The sequence below is a fragment of the Periplaneta americana genome, unplaced genomic scaffold, assembly GCF_040183065.1.
Source record: "Periplaneta americana isolate PAMFEO1 unplaced genomic scaffold, P.americana_PAMFEO1_priV1 scaffold_24, whole genome shotgun sequence".
Lineage (NCBI taxonomy): Eukaryota > Metazoa > Arthropoda > Insecta > Blattodea > Blattidae > Periplaneta > Periplaneta americana.
In genome coordinates this window covers 687,398-703,032 of record NW_027185505.1, presented here as the reverse complement: position 1 = coordinate 703,032, position 15,635 = coordinate 687,398, and the positions used below count along the sequence as shown (strand labels likewise).

Genomic DNA, 15,635 nt, shown 5'->3' with positions numbered 1-15,635 from the left:
TTATTTTCACGATAATCTCCATTACTCTAATATGATAGAAATATATTACATAAATTTCGAAGCCAACTATGTACTTTGGCATCATCATCTAATTTAATTCGTATTGTGTTAAATTATATAATAATAATGAAACCTTTCTATATGCATCAGTATAATGTGTTATCACACAATAGCCTAGTAAATGTACAACGGTTTCAAGTACTTCAGTGCGAACCTGGGACAACGACATCGTTCAGAGCACAAAATTACAGAATGATGATATTAAATCAGCCCACCGGTATAGAGAGAGAGAGAAAGTTGACACGCGTAATGAAATTACATTACGAAGCCGTGAGAGAGGATTAACAATACTGGCTATTTCTGACTTTTGTGAGGTTAGTGGGGCCCTTAAAAGGGCCGTTTTACGGAGAAGGGGCTTAAGCCTTCTTCTCGGTTTTCTTCGGGAGGAGAACCGCCTGGATGTTGGGCAACACACCACCCTGGGCGATGGTGACGCCGGACAGGAGTTTGTTCAGCTCCTCGTCGTTGCGAATGGCGAGCTGTAAGTGACGAGGAATGATCCTAGTCTTCTTGTTGTCACGAGCTGCGTTGCCAGCCAACTCGAGAACTTCGGCCGCCAGGTACTCCATCACCGCGGCCAGGTAGACTGGCGCACCGGCACCAACTCGCTCTGCGTAATTGCCCTTACGCAAAAGACGGTGGATACGGCCTACCGGGAACTGCAACCCAGCACGGCTGGATCGAGACTTTGACTTTCCCTTCACCTTGCCTCCCTTTCCACGACCCGACATGATGCTACTCCTACTTGCAGCTGTTTAACTACAAGAACGACGCCTCGCCCCGAAAATCGAAAATCGAAAAATCGAAGGAGAATTGGGAGGAAAATTTAAAAGGTACGCAAAACGCGTCCTTGCAAGGGGTTGGGGGCTGTACAAAACTAAATATGTGAGCTCCAAGCCTGTTGGCCACTAGTCTCACTCCGGGTTACGCTGCTCCCCTGAAGGAGCTCTAGAAAATTTTGAAGGGGAAGCCGAAATTGGACGTAACCTCTTAGGTACCACATACGCGAGGGGGGCTGAGACTGATCAATTGATCACGGAACGGGGCGAGGAGGAGTTGGCTGGTGTGTGCCGTTTGGATGGCAAGACGCCGTCATCTGTTGTTCGATGACAAAGCAGGTGAAGGCCGTCGGAAGAAGCGCCGTGAAATCTAAACTGCAATTTGAGAGGTCCCTGTCCTTTCAATTTGCGACTTATTGAGTGACCTCGTATGTTTAATATACTATTAATATTATCTGAAATAGGGCATACATAATTTATAAGAAAGGTGGAATATATATGGGGAAGGGCATATAGGTCCGTGGCCCATTTCTTATAGGGCTCATCCCGACATTTGTCTTACGCCTGAGGAAAACCACGGAATACCTTAGGCAGGATGAGTTGTCTCATATAAGAGACTAGCCAATTTGGCTATTATGTTGGAGGTCATGAGCCTTGTTGATTTGTCTCAATTTCGAGACCAGCCATTTGGCTATATGATGGCTCAATTGCGAAGAGGGGGGAGAGATGTGATTGTTAATTAGGGGGATTCATGGGGATATGAGAGCAGGTCCGTGGCCCATTTCTTTTAGGGCTCATCCCGACATTTGTCTTAGCGCCTTAGGAAAACCACGGAAAAACCTTAGGCAGGATGAGTTGTCTCAATATCAGAGACTAGCCAGTTGGCTCTTAGGTTGAATGACTCTATGAATCGATGGATATATACTAGCCAATTGGCTCTATTAGATTTCCATCGATCAACAAAAGTAGGTAAGGTTATGGAGGGATTTTGTTTAGCCCAGTTAAGACAAGGTCATTTTACAGCGGTTGCACTATCCAAGGAGTCTCATGGAGTTGAGTCGTAGCTACCAAAACCTGGGAGTAGCGCCAGCCTCCCTGTCCTCCTGTCTCAATAGTATAGCTAATGGACCTGTCTGGTGTCTACGCCGTAACCTAGGATCATACTGGCCGAGGCCAGATATGAGCGGGTTGGGGTTAGCACGAGCTTCCGCATACAGGTTCCTAGCCAGTCGAGCAATGAACTCGTCTATGGTTGGCAACTCTAGTTCATCATGGAACTTTCTTCTCGAGGCGACTCGGGGGAGATGGGTAATGAGTCGAATCACCTGGTTTTGGACAACTTGGAGTTTACGGAGATGGGACACTGCCGCAAACCCCCATGCGGGTGCGGCATAGGTAATGACAGAGCGAATGAGGGCCTTATACATGGTAAGTCCTACCCTCAGGTTGTCAGGAGTTAAGGCCGCCAGAATGGGATAGTGTCTAACTATCAGCCCGTTGGCCTTACGAAGAAGGGATTGGATGTGATCTCGGAAGTTGAGATGAGAGTCCATAATGATCCCTAAATATTTAATTTGGTTCATCCACGGCATTTCTCGTCCGAAAAGTGTGGGTGGTGGTGGTATGTCTTCGAGCCTCGCTCTTAGTGAAAAGAGTATGGCCTGACATTTCTCTACATTGACCTTGATTCTCCAGTCGTGGAACCACGGCTGGAGGTGATCTAAGATCGACTGTAATCTACGGGACGCTAATCTATAGGTTTTGCCCATCGCCAAGAGGGCAGTGTCGTCTGCATAGATATACAGATGACTACTTCTGCCGTGGATATAGCGAAACGGGAGGTCATTAATGAATATATTGAAAAGTATGGGCCCGATAATGGAACCCTGTGGGACTCCTGCGTGAATTTCACGGGGGGTGGAGAAACTAGTGCCTACACGGGTTTTGAATGTACGGCCTCGGAGGTAGTTAGAAATGAGGCGTATCATTCCATCTGGGACTCCCATGCCCAGTAACTTAACGAGGAGTCCCTCATGCCAAACCTTGTCGAATGCTCGCTCGATGTCCAGGTAAGCTGCAGCTACTACACGCTTCGTGCTCATAGCCCAGGTAATGTCCTCCGTCATGCGGAGTGCCTGGAGTGTAGTGGAACGACCAGGGTGAAAACCGAATTGCTCGTTCCTGATTTGGGGCAATACTACTTCAGTGAGGCGTCTATGTATGACCCGCTCCGCCAGTTTGCTGAGACAACTGAGGAGACTAATAGGCCTATAGTTGCTTGGATTCGTCTTATCCTTTCCGGGCTTTGGAAAGAGAACTACGTGAGCTTCTTTCCAGGGAATGGGATAGTGACCGGAAGCCAAGATGTTATTAATTATCTCTGCTATGCGCTTCATAGCTGACCTTGGGAGATGCTGCAATATAATTCCTTGGATACCGTCGGCTCCTGCGGCCTTATGAGGGCCGAGGCGACGAATGAAATGGGCGACCTCGTGGGTGTTCGTAGGTCGTATCCCATTTTCCGGCTCCCTGCTAAGGAGGTCTCGAACCGATTCCTCAACAGCTCTGATATGGGGCAAGTTTAAATTTTGTTCCACGGGTTGAAAAGTGGTCTCTAGAACGTCTGCCAGTGCGGTAGCCTTCTCCTCAGGAGTAAAGGCCGTGACATCTGGACCGACTACTAATGGGTGAATAGATTGAGACGGATTGGACAGAGCTCGAGATACACGCCAGACTTCTGACATGTTTCTGCTGTCCATCGTCTCAACCTTGGATTTCCAAGCATCCACGACCGTCTCGTGGACCGCCTCACTGATCCGCCTGCGCAAGCGGTTCATTTCTATTCTATGTTGATCTAACCTAGTACGCTTCCACAATGTTCTTGCTCTATTGCGGGCGATCTTTAGATCTCTAATATAGGCTGGGAGCTGCATCCGTCCCGGTTGTGAAGACCGTTTCGGTATAGCAGCAACCATTGCCTTCTTTATGCACTCCGTCAGGTCGCTAACTGACCTATCTATCCCTGCCGGAGTGACTTCAGGGGGGAGTGGTGGAAGCGTAGCGGCTACCTGGTCTTGAAAGAACACCCAGTCTGCCGCCTTGTAGTTGAATTTCTCAGCGGTTGGGGAGAGTTCGACTGGGTGCATGATCTCCATTATCACCGGTAGGTGGTCGGACGGAAGATCATCCAGGGTTGTTAGTCTCGCTCTAGTTGTGAGACCTTTCACCAGAGCGATGTCTAATATGTCAGGCAGTTGATTTGCAGCATCCGGTACGTGTGTGGGTTCCCTAGGGGCCATCACGACGTATCCGTTTCCTGTAGAATTAAGAAAAAGCCTATCGCCCTGCCGATTGGGGCGTTGACAGTTCCAGCTAGCGTGCTTCGCATTGAGGTCGCCGGCGACTACGAATCTATCGGATAGACTTGTCACTATATCTAAATCGCGTTCATCTAGTATGCCCGGAGGACTGTAGGCAGCCATAAGCAGAAAGGGGAGTCTGCCTATGTAGGCTCTAATAGCCACTGCCTCTAATGCCGCTAGCTGGGGAAGGAGATACTCACAGTGCGCGATCGTAGAACGAACGAACACCGCTACACCTCCGCCTCTTCTACCTGCTCTATCTTGTCTATAGACTTTAAACCCCGCGCATCTTAAATTTACTTGGGGTGTCAGGAACGTTTCTGTTATAAATGCTACGTCTATATTATTAGCGTCTAGGAAAGCCCTGAACTCATGTCTATCATGTCTAAGGCCCCTGGCGTTCCATATACACATCCTAGCAACTCCGTCACTTCGTCTGGCCATTGAGAGAAACGAGGGAGGTTAGGAGCTTAAATATCTCCGGGAGGGCAGACATAGGATTCTCCATAAGGAGAACTATCACTTTGGTTAATCCTTCTAGGATTGGGGCGAGCGGGAGGTTAGGGTTTGCTAATTGCAACGCCTCGGCAAAGTGCTGAACTTGGTCCAAGGTCGCGCCTTGACCGGTCGGGCCTTTCGAGGTGCTTGCAATAGCTTCCTGCTGGGCCGGTGGGACAGGGGCGGAGATGGACTCTACCTTGGTAGCCTTGGTGGCTTTTCTGCTGCCCCTGTTGCGCTTAGGGCGCTGAGAAAGGGGTCCTACATTATTGGCAGCAGTTTGGGGGGCTGTCGCTGCCACGGTGGACCACAGAGGCGCGGCTACGGGCACTTCCAAAAGCGAAGGGATGGTCGCCTGCTGCTGCTGCGTTTGCTGCTGCTGTTGGCGGACCGGCCCGAGTTCCGTGCGTCGCTCCGCACGGGGCCCCTGCACAGGGGCGCGAGCCTGTGGCTGCGGCTGCTGTTCTCGGAACAGCTGCTGCTGCCTCGCAGCTCGCTCCACACGCTGCTGCCGGAGCCACTCGTATTGGAGCGTCCGCTGTTCCTCGAGCTCTGCCCTCCTCCGTCGGGCAGCCCTGCTCGTTCCTTCCGTGGCATCTCTAACCTGTAGTGCCACGGGACACCCTCCATAATTGGCGGTGTGAGCGCCAGTACAGAGTGCGCATGTAGCGGGGACATCGTGCGGCTTGCGACAATCTTTAGTCTTATGGGGGCGTGCACAAGCTCGACACATAGGCTGCGCTTTGCAGCTAGCCTGCGTGTGGTAGTACCACTGGCAGTTGCTGCACTGAGGCGGGCGCTTGCTGGGGACGTAGTCCTCAACTGTTACCCTCATCAGGCAGCACTGACGCAAGGCTCTCATTCTATCCCGGGTTTCGGGGGAATTCTCCACATCGACAATGACCATTGGGAGTTTGGCCTTTGTCCTTGATGAGTGCATCCTCGTCACTCGCCGGACGATTATGCTTTGGAATTCCAGGTCGCCCTGGATGTCCTCCTCATCTGTGTGAATATCTATTCCTCTTAGAACGAATCGCAGAGGCTTGTCGTTCTTGGGGCGCAGCAAGTTGTACGCTACTCCCCGTTCGGTCAGGAACCTGCAAAGATTTGCGTAATCCCTTTCGCAAACAGTTTTCACGGCCGTCCCGCCGCGCGCCCTGTACGAGCATAAGCCCAACGGTTCGTATTGTGCCTTGAACTCTAGGTTCAGTCGGCCCAGCGAGCCAGTGAAGGCTGGCGTAATAATAACAGGTGGGATATCACCACGTCGCCTAGTGAGGGCAGTCTCAACTTCAACTTCCTCGTCCTCACTCTCCGACACGTGAGTACGAGCTGGGGAAGGGGGGCGGGGAACTGCCTCATCTACCTCAGGGGCAGCAGCCGTCTCCTGTGGGGCCTCAGGTTCGGCGGGGGGTGCTGCCTCCTCGGTCACGACTTGAAGAGTCGCCGCCTCCAATTGCTCCAAGGTAGAGAGAGCCGATCTCTCTTCCTTGGTGAGCTCACTAGCGGAAGGAATGCCGCCCTGCTGAGTCTTAGCTGAGCCCTTATTCTTCTTCTTTTTGGCCTTAATGACCTGAAGTGCGCCGGACCCAGATGGAATCGACGGCACTTCATCAGCCAAGACCGTAACACCACGGCTATTCAGTCCGCTAGGACCGGGCAAGTCAACACGTGTCACCTCAGTGACCTTGGGAGCTATCTTGGGAGGGGTGGGCTTTCTCGGGAGTCCTGAAGGGACTGGGATGGTGGTAGGGGGACGAAGCTCAAGGATCTCCGCAACGGGGACCGGGACAGGCGGCGTCCGTACAGGACCAGCCGATCTCAGGTTCCGACGTCTGGGCGGAGGAGTAATCTGCGCGGGACGCGACACGCGCAAGTAGGAGGTGGTGGGCCCTGTCTGGCTAGTGCAAACTAGCAACCGCTGTACGCCACCTGCAGTAGGATGGCTCGTGGCCTTGTTGCTCTTAACTGGAGCCATTCGAATTACAGATTCGATCCTGTCAGGGGGGGGAGACCTAAGCGGCACTCTGTCCGCAGTGCAAGAACCTGCTAGGCCCCTTTCCCACTAAGGGTGGAAGCCCAGCAGTTACGCCCGACCGGTCGCCGAAGCCTAGCCCGGTTAGCCGATCGCAACAAGCGTTGCGGAGCCCGCCGGGGACCGTCGGTTTGGTTCGCTAATTTCGTTGGCCCTGATAAGGGCCGGACGAAAATTTGCGTAGCCCTCAGAAGGGCCGGGCAATAGTAGAAGAGTGGAGGGCGGAAAGCAAATTAGCCCGAAGGCCCTGCCTTTGGGCAGTCACTCCGGCACGAAGGCACAGAGTCTCTCCCTAGCAGGAAGCCTGCCTAGGGGCCGAGGACGGCTAGGGGTCTCCTCGAGAGAGGACCCAATCCCCGACCGGGATCCGCCTGGCCTAGGGAAGTTAGTGCGCACAGCCCTCCGTAGGCTGCGCGGCTTTCTTCGCGCTGAGCGCCGGTGCGGCAATGGAACCAATAGGCTGCTCTTTAAGAAGTGCCGATTACGTAGGTGTCCGCCGCCTGGCCGACAGAAGTACGATGCTCGGCGCCTCGAGCCTCCCTGGCCGAGAGCTGCTTGGCTGCTGCGCTCGCTTGCTGCTGTAGAACTGAGGAATCTGGTTGGTTGTCCGCTGTAGCTGCTTTCGCCGGTGCGCCAATCAGAAGTTCTCAGGACACGTCTTGCTCCTTTCACGTCCAAGAAAGAATATTCTCTCCTCACGCCTCGCCCACGGTAACCTTCACTTTTACGCCAACGTCAATAATCGACAGCGGACCAATCGTAAAGTCACAAACGTTTGCGCTGTTTCTATTGGCTCGCACTGGGAAGGCAGTACGGCATTGTCCCTGCGACTTAAATATTTTTTCTCCCTCCGGGCTCATCATCAGACGAGCACCATGCCCCCCAAAGCTTCCGGAAAGGCTGCCAAGAAGGCCGGCAAGGCCCAGAAGAATATTTCGAAGGGCGATAAGAAGAAGAAGCGCAAGAGGAAGGAGAGCTACGCCATTTACATCTACAAGGTTCTGAAACAAGTTCACCCAGACACGGGAATCAGTTCAAAGGCTATGAGCATCATGAACAGCTTCGTTAACGACATCTTCGAGCGCATCGCCGCGGAAGCTTCGCGGCTCGCGCATTACAACAAGCGGTCGACCATCACCAGTCGGGAGATCCAGACAGCCGTCCGTCTCCTGCTACCCGGTGAGCTGGCCAAGCACGCCGTCAGTGAAGGGACCAAGGCCGTCACAAAATACACTAGTTCCAAGTAAGCGGGAGTGCTTGCTAGGGAATCAGCAACCGGCCCTTTTAAGGGCCACAAGTTATTCATAACAGAGTAGATGAATGAAGAACAACAGCGGTTCCCACCGAGTGAAAATTTAAATAATCACCCCGATAACACTTCTAGGATAGATAATACATTATAGGCAGTCCATGGGAGACTTGGATCCACGAGGCAAATTCGTTTCCTTAATAGTTTCGTACGACTTATATGAGAGCGCGGTGTCATTCCTACTCACTTGGCAGCATTAATTGTTGAGGGAAAACAACTTAGAAGGTAACTTGTCGACCGCGGGCATAATCCTTCCGCAGGCCACTACTGAGAATCTGTGGACATACGGGTAATCTATCTTTATTGAAACTCGGGTTCATAACATACGACTGATACTTTATATATCTGTCACGTAATCCATCAAGAGACAAATGTCCCCCCCCCCCTAGTCAGTAGCGAGCTTCAGTCCATTCGTAGTAGCCGCCGGTGCAAGAAGTGAATTGAAGTTTGTGTGAAGTTCCGTAGTATGGCATGAAAATGATGTCGAAAATCCGACTACAGTTCCACAACCATGTGGTTGAAAGGAGGCTCCGCTGTTGAACAACAATCCACCTGTGGCTTAACTTAGAATGCCGACTAGCTGTTTTATTAATCCCGTGTCAATCCAGCAGTGTGTGACGTTGAAACGTAACCAAACTGCCGTTGATAGATAGATTTATCATCTATCCCAATGACATCCAACGAGCTTGGTAATTTAGGTACAGAGTCTAAGCAGGCAGTTTACGTGTGTGTGTGAGCGAGTGCAGGTTTTATCGAGTGCACCCCAATCCCATCGTCCTCAAGTGCCTACAGATTACGCAGTTTCATCGGCAACGGCCATACCATGTTGAAAATACCGGTTCTCGTCCGATCACCGAAGTCAAGCAACATTGGGCGTGGTCAGTACTTGGATGGGTGACCGCTTGGGAACACCACGTGCCGTTGGCGATTTTTTTTTTTACGTCACTATTTCCAGCGTGTTCTAATAAGACTTATGGGATATTATGTTCCCTTCCCTATTCCAGCTATAGCTTGGATGATGACGCCGCTGCATAATTGTAGAGTAATTGATAATTCTTAAGTACTTGCAGCTCCGTATTGAAACTTATGACTGGTAGCATATTCATATGAGACGGTTCACTTCTCTGCGTTTTCTCGAAGAAGGGAATATGTATTCAGGGGATTGTGAACGTACCTCGCGCTCTCCCTAGAAGTTAGAGACATTTTAGGTAAAGAATGTAATATACTGTACATATATGGCTAATTAAAATCCCATTAGTTACTACATTTCAGTGGGTAGTACAAATTCCATAATGAAAATATCTCTGTCCTAGTAGTTGTATCCTTTAAAGAAGCTCGTTGTTTTCCCATGATGAAGGGCAGAACTTGGTCGGTAGAAATTTAAACAGACTGCATTATCAGACCAGGCGTTATTTCAATATCAGCGTTTAGTTTAGGAAATATAGCAATAGCGGAGTTGGGAGAAGTAGTTATAGCATGTACAGTAAGTATAAACAGTTCGCTGTACTGTACAGTGAATATAAATATTTGAATGTACGATGGCAAAACATCAGACATACAGTACGTAGCTCACATATCTTAAAAAATAAATAAATAAAAATAAAGAAGACATTCTGAGGAGTGAGTGGAAAGTGCATATTATAATGAATATTTTTAACTCTCAGTTGACATTGAGAGAGAAAGCCATGCATCGGGGAACCGGTGACTGTTTTTGCGTTACCTTCTGCTATTGGCGTTGTTGGTTAGTAACGAATGAAAGAGGTAGGACGCGGAATCAAATGTCAAAAAACGATAGGGAAATAATAGTAACTGGTTGTATTTCGATCGAGCTCGGCGTGCTGATTCACCAGTGGGGTGTTTCACAAAGTTTACAATCTTTGGAAATTGTGAACTCTGTTTGTAAACTTCTGTTTCACAATCTTTGTTTGTAAAGGTGGACTGTACAAAGGAAATCAAATCTTTACGAATGAAATTTTGCGCTCTTTACAAGTGATATGTTTGTTTCACAACGAAGGAGTAATTTTACAAACGTGTAAACTAAACTTTACTAGTGAAGTTAGCACATTTTCTACAGTAGCCCTGTTGAAATAGCTTCTAATTGTGAATGAAAAAAATAAACACATATGTATAAAATCAATTTTATAGTAACAGGGTACCATTAAGAATTACACTGAAGCAGTTGTGATGTTATTGAGTAGTTCTAGCGACTCAGACGAAGATTTTGCATTTAGGCCTAACGTAGAATTTTCCGGCCACGTTCGTATCATTGTACGAATATTAATGAAAGGTTTCGAATGAATCCCGCGCTATACTTCAGAATACCGCGTTAGTTCTTATATACGAGGAACGTATTTAATAAATACTCGCACTTAAAGAAGAAAAACTTTGCACCGAAAACCAATCACTTAATAATGCAATGTCGGCATTACTTACGCAGTATTCTGAAGTCGTTCCGAATCCCATTTCGCTGTAATCTCTCCTACAAGATATGGGACATCACATGCAACATCTGAAAGGGAAAAGTGGTGCCCTAACCACAAAGCGAGAACTGCATTGGTTGCATAGTAGCTCTCAGTTCCCTGCGTTAGCAGATAAGAACGGAATTTATAAGATTACAGTGTGCAAAAGTTCACACATGGTAGTTGATGTTGTTACAAGATTGAAAAAACTCGAGGCGGGTTATTGATCACCGAATGTGCTTACTCGGGCAAAGGATTTTTATGCTCCTCCTGCTGGGTTCCCTAATGTTGGCGAGGTTATGGATGAAACAATAAAATATACTGATGGACCAGCAGAGAGCGAAGTTGATTTTAATGGATGGACATGTTAGCTGCTCTATCAACTGCATATAACTACGTGGGTCAAATCCATTATTTATCAATTATTTGAATGAATTTCGCGCTAACTTTCGTCAGTTAAGTCGTAGGCTAATTAATGCATTGGTATGCTCGACCAATTGCATGCCGCGAAACTCCGTTGTCGCCGATGTAGCAAAATCTAAATAAAATATATATAAAAAAATATAAACATGTCCATCGATAGTTCTAAAATTACAGCTACTTTACCTCTGATCCTTAGTGATTTTTGTAAACTGTCGTTGGCGATTTTGTTCAACCAATTATGCGTATTTGTAAGTTTGTTTCGCCGATTTTGTAAAGTTCGTTAAAACATACAAGTGAATAAGATTGCATTGTGAAACACAGTTAACAAGCATATGTAATATTTCCGTTGTTAATTGTATATTGTTAATTTGTAATTTGTTAGCGTTGTGAAACATGCCCCCATTTACCTTTAGAGGTAATATCTACATTAATATTTAGTTAAAATTTAAAGAAATTTTAAACGAATGGAAGCTGCATTTTAATTCACCCCAAATTACTATGTTCCCTTTCAGATTATCAGCTGTTGTTGTTGTTGTCGTTGTTGTATTGTAAGTTCTCACTTATTGTTAGCTAGCCGTACCCGTTCGCTCCGCTCCACCTGTTAGAAATAAATATAAAGTAATTACATAATTAAAATAGGACGACTGATCCATGGAACAACTTTTACAACAGCGCAAGATAATCTGCTTCGCATATTACCCAATTTTTTTTTAGCACTGCATTTATTGCATATATATTTTATGTATTTTAACACGATTCAATTGAGCATAGTTAAAATATGAATTATTAAAATAATGGATTGCCAAGCTAAAGTACTATTACTGCATACTAAATCAATACACTCTCGTTGTTCGTTAATTCTCTGAGATTAAAATGCGTGTACATAAATATTATTTTAAGAAATACAGAAAACGAATGTACAAAATAGCCTATCAAATTTTCTGTGCATAAGAAGCTATTTTAATCTTACCTGTCCTCGATTTACTCAGACGTTACTGTAATAACATTATAGCATTATGTCCATCTAGAGAAACTACAGTTTCCAATGGTGAAATAATAACTAATTATACAAATCAGTTAATTTACGAGCTTGTGATATTACTTCATACAAACACAGAAACATTCCCTGTAGGCTATGTTTAATAGCTTTCGATTGTTTGTTGATGTCCAAGGCCCCTGTTTCGATTGTTGTTGTCCAAGGCCCCTTATAGACGAAGTCATTTGTTCTTAATTCATTGCACCGTCTTAGATAGCGTTATTTTAATTTTAAAACTCATTTATCTCATTAAATATCAGTCCTATCAAAATGTTGTAAAAAAATAAAACTTAACGGAAATCATTTTTAAAGGAACATCTGTTATGTAACATTTTTTCTCAAATATCAATAATAAGCGAGATATTTCGATTTATTTAATTAAGGCCCCCTTATAACCCCCCTTTTAAATAAAGTATTTCGAATGCCATATAGCCTAAAATCTAAGTTACAACAAACTTAATTTATATTCCAGTTTTCATATAAATCGGTTCAGCCATTATCGCGTGAAAAGGTAACAAACATACAGACAGACATACAAACAAAATTTTCAAAAATGCGATTTTCGGTTTCAGGGTGGTTAATTATATATGTTAGGACCAATTACTTTTGGAAAATCGAAACTTACCAGAAAAATTTCGGCTACAGATTTATTATTAGTATAGATAGTACGAGATACGACCGCAATTTTGTACGACTAGTGTAATGAAGGAATGCAAAAAATTATTTTGGAACTTTGCAATGTTAGTCTATCATTAAAATAAAATTAAATCTTAATTCGTCCCTTTTGCAGGAGTCTTCTTCATCCAGTATGTTGTTGGCTGATATGGAGGAGGAGGGGGGGGGGGACATGCTCTAAAGGGATAAAATTTGCTTAGCAAATCGATATGGTGACTAACGCTTGCAATGCGTCATAGCTATAATTGTACTGCGCGGTAATTTCAGAGTAATAAGAGTTCAGTTCAGGGATCTGCTAATTTCTTCATATTGTGTTCGGCAATGGAATAGTACCGCAGTAGCATTAAGAGGTTTTTATAATTTGAACTGATATGTGCAGGTATATTGACCCCCCCCCTCCCACCGCTGGCCGACGCGGACTGCAATGACAACAGTAAGCCACACGTCATACGTAAGCCTTTCTTCTTCTTCTTCTTCTTTGCTCGCCTGGCAAATACAGTCTTGGATTTCACATATTCAATTTTTCACAGTCCCAACTCCCTTGCATGGACGTGTTTTCACGTACCTTTAAAGTTTCTCCTCTCATTCATTCAGTCTATTCGCAAGCCTGAGGGTTTTCCGTGGTTTTCCCTAAGGAGCTAAGACAAATGTAGGGATGAGCCCAGAAAGAAAAGGGCATTCACTTCCTTAGACCCTGGTAACTGCTCTTTCTAGAGGAAGGAGGAGGAGAAAGAAACCCCCCCACCCCCACCGACGTGGACTGCAATGACAACAGTAAGCAACACGTTATATGTAAAGCCTTTATTATTATTATTATTATTATTATTATTATTATTATTATTATTATTATTATTATTATTATTATTATTTACAATGGGACTAAAGGTGGTGTAGATACACTATGTCAAATGTGCCACAATCTTTCCTGCAATAGAAAGACGAGGCGCTGGCCACTAGCAATATTTTACAACATGCTAAATATTGCAAGTATAAATTCATGGATAATTTATAGTTAGAAGAACTCAGAAAACAATATCAAGAAAACAATTCATTTTCCAATTGTGTGAAGAGCTGACAAAACCGTGGATGCAGCACCGCTTTGCACGTCCTACTTTACACCGATCTCTGCGGGCAACAATTGAAGAACATCTGAACATTGCTGTGCAACAACAATGCCAGGTAATGCAGCCAGATGGTGAACGTACTGTTTGCTATAAATGTCCTGCAAAGAAGAGGAGAATGATGACAACATTTTGTGGACTTTGCAAAAAGGGGTTCTGCAGAGAACATCGCGCTGTTGTTTGCACTAATTGTAAATAGGACAATAACATGAACGTAAAGACTTTATGACAAACTTAAAATTAAATGAACACTAATGGCTACGAAATGTGTAAAAGTTGTTAAATGTGTGATATTGAGTTGATTTCAGTTAATTAAAATGTGAGTAGTAAAAATTACGAATGCTTACCTTTAACATGAGTACAGTGATGATTACCTGTCTAGGGTTAAGTAGTCGCGTGGTGAGTTTAGGAATTCCCAGACCACCTCTAAGATTGTTTAAAATAAAGGTATTGTAATCGTACGTTTCTGTCTTTTGTCAATAGTAACGTTGACCTTTCTTTTTCGAGAAAACAAAATCTGTTGTACAGTTAAAGGTACTGAAATAGTAAGAAATTTTCTGAAATCCCCACGCGTTTGCAAGTGTAAGTCTCTGTTGTAACCTGTTGATTTACGAGAGACTGTGTGTGCTTTCGTACAGTGTTTCTAAAATGTGCAGTAACGAGTCAGAAATCATTGGAATGTAGTGTAGGTGTGTTTGTTATAACCGGGAATCAATCCGCAGTACTTGACCAATCAACTACGGGAAATATCAGAAAAATTGGCAGGAGTTAGCAAGAAAAACAAAGGTAAAATATCACGTGAACGAGCACCGATACCGAGCACTATGTACAATATACCCTAGAGAAAAAGACAAGAAAACAAAAGTCAACCGCTGCAAGTGTTACGAAGTGGTGTGTGAAACATATAATGAAGAATGTCTGCGGGAAGCGCATCTAGTGAGATAAAGGGTGAAATGGAGGATTCTGCTAAAAATAAAGAAAGGAAGAAAAATGTTTACAGTTAATACAAGTATTGTTTTCTCTTGTGGGTTTATGTTTAGTATAATAGATGTGTGTGTGTGTGTGTGTGTGTGTGTGTGTGTGTGTGTGTGTGTGTGTGTGTGAAAAAAGTGAAAAAAATAACAGGTCTGTAATAATAATAGTTAATAATTCTGTAGTTCACTGCAAAAACTGTATAGCCATAAAAGGACAGATGATAATAACGTTGTTATCTTATTCTTGCTGCTGTGTAAGCCTAAGTTTCCACGTGAGGGATAGAAGAGACATGACAACATATAGCATTACAATTTGTTTAATGTGTATAAATTTCTTTAATACTGATTTTTCTCAGAACAAGCTGTGTGAGGGTTAAAGAGTTCTTGCACTGAAGCTCAGAATTATTTATTATTATTATTATTATTATTATTATTATTATTATTATTATTATTATTATTATTATTATTATTGTGTGAAGAGTTGTATCGGAAGTGCTTTATAGACTAAATTAATAATTTCTATCTTAACTGAAATATTTACATTATATTTCACACAGTATAGTTACAGGTAGCATAAATTCAGATAATGGTTTTTATATGGGAATCTACTTCTTGTGTTTAGAGGCTACATTTATACAGAGTTAATAATTTCTCCCCTATGTAACATATTTCCATGAAATTTTATACGCATCTATGCAAAAACGAATTATGCTCGTGTAATTAGGGAATTAGGGAAAAATTAGTTTTTCTGATAATTTTTAATGTTTTAATAGAAATTATGCTCCTAAAAGATGACTAGCCTGCCATATTTTTCGCAGTTGGTAACAAAATGCTAGATTCATGGATATACTCCATAATTTAGTTGTTCATTATATGTTCAAGAAGTGTTGAATTTTTCTTGGAG

General features: G+C 44.6%; 1 non-coding gene across 1 annotated transcript; it reads left to right on the top strand.

The window, feature by feature from the left end:
• Positions 1–8,851: 8,851 nt before the first annotated feature.
• LOC138693936 (5S ribosomal RNA) lies at positions 8,852–8,970 on the top strand. Its single transcript, XR_011330620.1, has one exon. It is a non-coding gene; the product is annotated as a 5S ribosomal RNA (ribosomal RNA).
• Positions 8,971–15,635: the final 6,665 nt, after the last annotated feature.